Below are 6,165 nucleotides of genomic sequence, written 5' to 3'. Positions count from 1 at the left end.
CATTGTGGGTCCCGGGGATCCCATCTCTCATGGCCTGAACCGTTTAAAAAAATATTTATTACAATAAAACAGGGGGGAACATGCGGCCCCCCTCCTGAAGCCAATTTCTGCCGCGGGGACCTCATCCCCTGGGGCTGGGCCTTTGTTTATATTTTTACTAGCAGCCCCCGTCCCGACCTTGTCCGGGAGCAATCAGGCTTCCCTGACCCCCGCCCGCCCCGACATTGTCCAGCAGCCCGGGCCCCTGCCCGCCCCGTCCCCCGCCTGCTTCGACCCCCGCCTGCCCCGGCAGCCAAACCTATGTACATCGGGCTCAAAAAACAATGAGTCAGGATGGTGGTATTGCATGCATTTGAAAGGGAGTGTGCATTTTGTTAACTCTTCTCAGTGCGAGTTAAAGAACCATTTGCGAACATAGTTAAGTAAATGATGCACTTGGCTTCCCCGCCCCCCGCCCTCAGCCTTGACCCGCACTTGGCTTTCCCGCCCGCAGCCCAGACCCCTGCCCGCAGCAGTAAAGGATGCACTTGGCTTCCCCGCCCTCAGCCCGGACCTGCACTTGGCTTTCCCAACTCCCACCCGCAGTCGGGACCCCTGCCCGCAGCCCTGGCAAATGCCCGCCCCGTCCCCCGCCTGCCCCGACCCCTGCCTGCTCCGACAATGCCCGTGGGTCCCCGGAGCCTTACCTCATCCGCCGCTCCTCCCGCGCGCTCCTTAGTTCACCGCTCCGCTGCTTCTCACTGCCTGCCCGCCGGTCGTCACCGCTCCTCCCCCGCACCATGTCCGCCACTCCTCCTTGCGCTCCTTGTCGCCGCTCCTCAGGGACTACTTGTTTTATGTACATTTTTATGTACATTTTTTTAAATATAACGTATTTTTTAACTTTATATAGCCTATGTCCTTCTGCACACCCTGAGGATTACAACGATGTATCGGGTGTGTGGATTGGCGCTGTGGTTCCTGAGTTTACCCGCCTCAAAGGCTCAAAGTTCTTCCTTTATAATAGTAGTATAGATTCTGAAAGGGGAGGGGGCTGTATGTTCCCCCTCCCTAGACCGATTTCGGCTCCAGGGACACCATCTCCCGGGGCCCAGCCATTTTCTTTTGAAAAATGTTTTTAAAGGGAGGGGGTCCAAGCGGCCCCCCCACCCGTCCCTTTTTCAGCCCTAGGGACCCCATTCCCTGGGGCTAGGCCATTTCTTTTTTTTTATTCTTTTAAGGGAGAGGGGCTGCATTGCCCCCCTCCCAGGCCGTTTTCAGCCACGGGGATCCCATTACCCGGGGCTGGGCCTTTGTTTATATTTTTATTTTGAAATGGGAGTGGGGCCATACGGTCCCCTCCCCAGGCCGATTTTGGCCCCAGTGACCCCATGCCCCGGGACCAGGCCATTTCTTTATTTTTTATTCTTTTAAGGGAGGGGGGCCTTGGGGACCCCATCCCCTGGGGCACAGTTATCTCCTTTGGGACTACGGGGTGAACCTGAAGGCCTCCTTGGGAGATGGCATTGCTTTTTTACCCCCAGGTAGCTCCTAAGATGCAGCTCCCTGGGGGTAAAAAGCAGAGTGCTCCACTTTGAATAAGTGGGCGCAAAATGCTCTTGCTTGTTCAAAGTGGATCACTTGTTTGCTCTGGGATGGCAGGAGCAGTGTTCCCGCCATCCAATAGCAAACTGCAATGTGGTCAGGGCCATTTATGGTTGGAAAATAGTGGGCTCACACTTTTCATATGACGTCCTAGGAGGGCGGCCTGCTCTTTAGTACCTCCTTTTCCCTCTGTTCATAGCAGTCCTTAGGCTGCGGGAATTAAATTCAACAGGATTTTTCCAAAATCTAAGTGGCAAAGATTGAGACACTTTTCACTACTTAACCTAAAAGAATCTCCTTAAAACATGGCAGAGATCATGGGCCTATCTTTCCCAGAAGAAGAGGTGGAGAGAATAATGGCCTCAATACTACCACACACAGGGGCCCCTAGTAGAGACAATGGTGATGCAAGTCAATGTTGGGACGAACTAACCGAATTGAAAAGAACGCAAATAAAGACCTTAATCCACGGAGTGATGATGGCAGAATATCTCAAAATCAGTGCAGCACCAAGGGGTCTAATCGTAAGGAATGAACTTTTTATTTTGGGGACAAACAATTTAAAAAAGATTGGTCACTGATATCGTGGCACTGTACCAGAGATTGGTTGGTGCTGATAATAAAAACAGCAGCACGCCTCTCTGAAACACTAAAAGATGAGATTCACACTTTAGAGGTCTGCCTAAAAACCTTCCAGTCTCCGGCAGATCTAAAAAAGAGACTTGATGAATTGAATAAGAGTATGACAGATTTTGAGATAAGTCTAAAGGACACAAACTATATAAAACTGGCAAAGGATCAGAAAACCTTTTTGCTTGAAAAGGTCTATCCATATATAAGGGATGATTACAAACCAAGTAATAGGAACTCAGGATACAGTACAGACAGCGATAGATCAGATACTGGTTCCGACAATTCAAATCCCTCTAATAATTACAACTACTCCACAAATAGAAGACCAAGGAGAGGTAGAGGAAACTCTGGGAGATATTGAGGGAATCAACCCCCAATTTGGCATACCTACCAGGCACCCTATGGCCCACCTCCTCCACCATTCTTCTATGGGCCCCAACAGTTTCCCCCAATGTATCCTCAGCAACCATTCCAGAATTGGCACACGAACCAAGGGAACCAAAGTCGCCCTTTTTAGGAAGGGGCCAACCGGCACAACGAGCAAAAAACAAAACATGTCAACAGCTGCAATGGGCCCAACCACTGGAAACCACGGGACGCCACACACGCAGCAAGGGCCCACCGGAACCAACGACAAGCAACTATTAGGCCTAGTGGTCAATTTGTCTACCTTGACCCACTCCAAGGTACAATCAGATGTACTAAACAAAGGTTTAGGGTTTGTCCCTACCCCCCACACTGATAAATTCAAACTCTGCTGCAAACTTAAAGAGTTCCTTAGAAAATTGAAACTCCAGGTTTTTTTCAAAGACAAAGAACCAGCAAATTTAAAAAACAGCGATACAGGAGTGAAGAAAAAATCAACCTTTGTCCCACCAACACACTGCCTACCGGTGGAATTATTGGCTTTCGAAAAAGCCATCATGAAAGAGGTGAAGGACCTGGACCCTAGCTCACTCAGGGTATTCCAGAACACAAGCAACCTTGAGTTACAAGCTATACAGGAACTGTCCAAGAATGATGAAATAACCATAAAACCAGCTGACAAAGGTGGGGCAATTGTGCTGCAGGACTCTGAAGACTATAGACAGGAGTGTCTACGCCTCCTTGCAGACACCAGGAACTACACCATTATTAAGGAAGATCCTACTGAACACTTAAGGATATGCTTTGCACATCTTATTGAAGAGAGCATGGTTAATGACTGGATGGACAAGAAAGAATCAGAATTCCTAGTGAATACAAGACCTACTATCCCTTACTTCTACACAATCCCAAAAATCCACAAACGGCTGGATAAACCACCTGGGAGGCCAATAGTCTCCGGAATAGGGTCTATCCTGGAACCCCTGTCGAAGTACGTGGATGCGTTCCTACGACCTATAGTACAAAAGACAGACACCTATCTACGAGACACGAAGGATGTACTATGCCTACTGAAGGACCAAAGCTTCGACCCCACATCTAGCATCTTAATCAGCCTAGATGTGGAGAGTCTTTATACCAGCTTGCCACACAAAGAAACACTGGAAATCCTGGAAGAAGTCCTTTTTGAAGAAAATTGGACATATCATACACCAAGACATGTAGTCCTTGAATGTTGCCGCCTAGCCCTTACTGAGAATTTCTTCCGTTCTGAAGAGACACTGTACCGCTTACAACACAGGACCAGTATGGGCAGTACATTCGCGCCGAGTGTGGCCAGACTGTACGTCCATCATTAGAGAAGAAGAAGATCCTCAACATGAATAACCCATACATGAACTAGATCAAACTGTGGAAGCGTTACATTGACGACATCCTGCTGATCTGGGACGGAAATGAAGAAGAGGCTCAGAATTTCTGCTCTTGGCTCAACGAGCAAGACTTGTTCCTCAAATTCACAAATACCATGAGTAGATCACATCTGGTTTTCTTGGATCTAAATATCTGGGCGAACGATGGGACCTTAATAACAACAACTCACCATAAACCAACTGCGAGGAACTGCTTGCTTACTTACAACAGATTCCACCCAAGACATCTAAAACAGAATCTCCCGTTTGGACAGTTCCTACGGTTCAGAAGAAACTGTACAAACAAATTGGATTATCACTCACAAGCTGAAGAGTTGAGCATAAAAACTGAAAGAAAGAAACTACCCTAAGAAATTGATAAAGGATGCTAACAAGAGGGAGAGCAACAATAACAGGGATGCCCTCTTAGAACCCAAAGTGAGGAGTACTCTGACAAACAATAGACCCATTTGCATCACCACTTTTGACAAGGTGTCTGACCAAGTCACGAAAATAGTGAAGAAACATTGGCCAATACTGAACAGCAGCGACCTAAACATACCCACACCGATGTTCAGCCATCGCAGAGGAATGAATCTGAAAAACAACTTGGTGCATACCTGCCCAAAGTCTACTGAAATCGTCAACAGGTTGCAGCTATTACAAAGCGGCCACTACCCGTTTAATAATTGCAGTGCCTGCCACTTAACATCAGTTACGAAGTCAGTAACTTTCAACAACAACACAACATGGCAACTAAGGCATTTTTCAAACTGCAATACAAGCGGAGTAGTTTACCTGATCACCGGCACCTGCAATTTACACTATGTGGGCATGACCTCAAGAAAGGTCAGCACCTGCATTGTGGAGCACAGAAGTAACATTCGCTGCAAAAGGGCCACAACACGCATGACCAACCACTTCATCGAAAAAAAACGCACACCAAATGATCTCAAATGGGTGGTCTTAGAATGCATCAAGAACAAAGAGAACCTTGGGAGAACCCTGCATGAACGTGAACAACTTTGAGTGTTCAAGCTTCAAACTGATATACGTGGGCTAAACGATGACATACCCTGGGGTGCGCTTAACCGCTAGAATCTGAAAACTGGATAGGCACCAAGTACTTTTGAAAATCACTGCCCTTACCCAGCAAAAACTTCCAATATGAATACCTTGGATCTAGGTATGCCCATTCATTTCTCTCAGCCAAAACGGATAAAAAACTACCATTCAATTCACTAAAGTAGCCCATTGAGAATTAAAATCGCCACTATTGAAAACATCAATGTCTAACTAGAACTGATTTCATGTGAAGAAATTTCGTCCACCAGTCAACCTACTAAATAATGAGGTTTTAATTTTAGAAAGCATTCTGTAACCAACTCATGGATGCAAGCGACCACTTTGCATTCAGATACTTTGCCCAAGAACCTCTGTCCTATGAATTATTCATGACTTTTTTAAGAATTACCTACAAAAAAATTGTTTTCACTTGAATATAAGTGAAACAATATCCAGTTTTTTCTTCTTTTTTACATTACAAAACTTTATAGGCAAGAGGAATCGCATCCTTCTAAGATGGCCCCCGAGATCGAGCGGTCTAGTTTCTTTCTGCTCCAAACCGGGAAGCGAAAGAAAACATAAGCATCCCCCGCCGAACGCATTCTAAGATGCGGTCCGACGGGGAAGCAGCTAGGTAATACCGCGCGGTGTTGCTGATCAGGAAGTAAGTGTACAATCCTCTCTCCCTCCTTATCAGAGAATACAGAGCAAGGCTTCAGAAGTCTGCCCGCTCGTTACAAACAAACTCTGTTTTTTTTAAAACTAACCGCATTTTTCATTAATCCCGCTACTGCTGCAATGCTTCCATAGAAGCAACACCGCCCCCCTCAGAGACCATGAAGTGCTATTAGGCACCCGCAAATGAAAATATTGAGATTCTTTTTTTATTTATATGTTAACTGTAGTGTATGTTTATCGTCTTTGTCACAGTAAGTCGTGTGTTATTTTCGTGTGTGAATTCACGTCATAATCACTCTGCGTGTACTATATTTACTATACGCCGGACCTGAGAGCCTGCACGCACCAATATGGGGCAATCTGCACCATTATAGTGTATATATATATATATATATATATAGATATATATCCTAAACGTGCGGCATGAAGG

The sequence above is a fragment of the Lissotriton vulgaris genome, chromosome 2_1 (genome assembly GCF_964263255.1).
Source record: "Lissotriton vulgaris chromosome 2_1, aLisVul1.2, whole genome shotgun sequence".
NCBI classification, from domain to species: Eukaryota; Metazoa; Chordata; class Amphibia; order Caudata; family Salamandridae; genus Lissotriton; species Lissotriton vulgaris.
Note: the sequence above shows the minus strand (reverse complement) of the source record.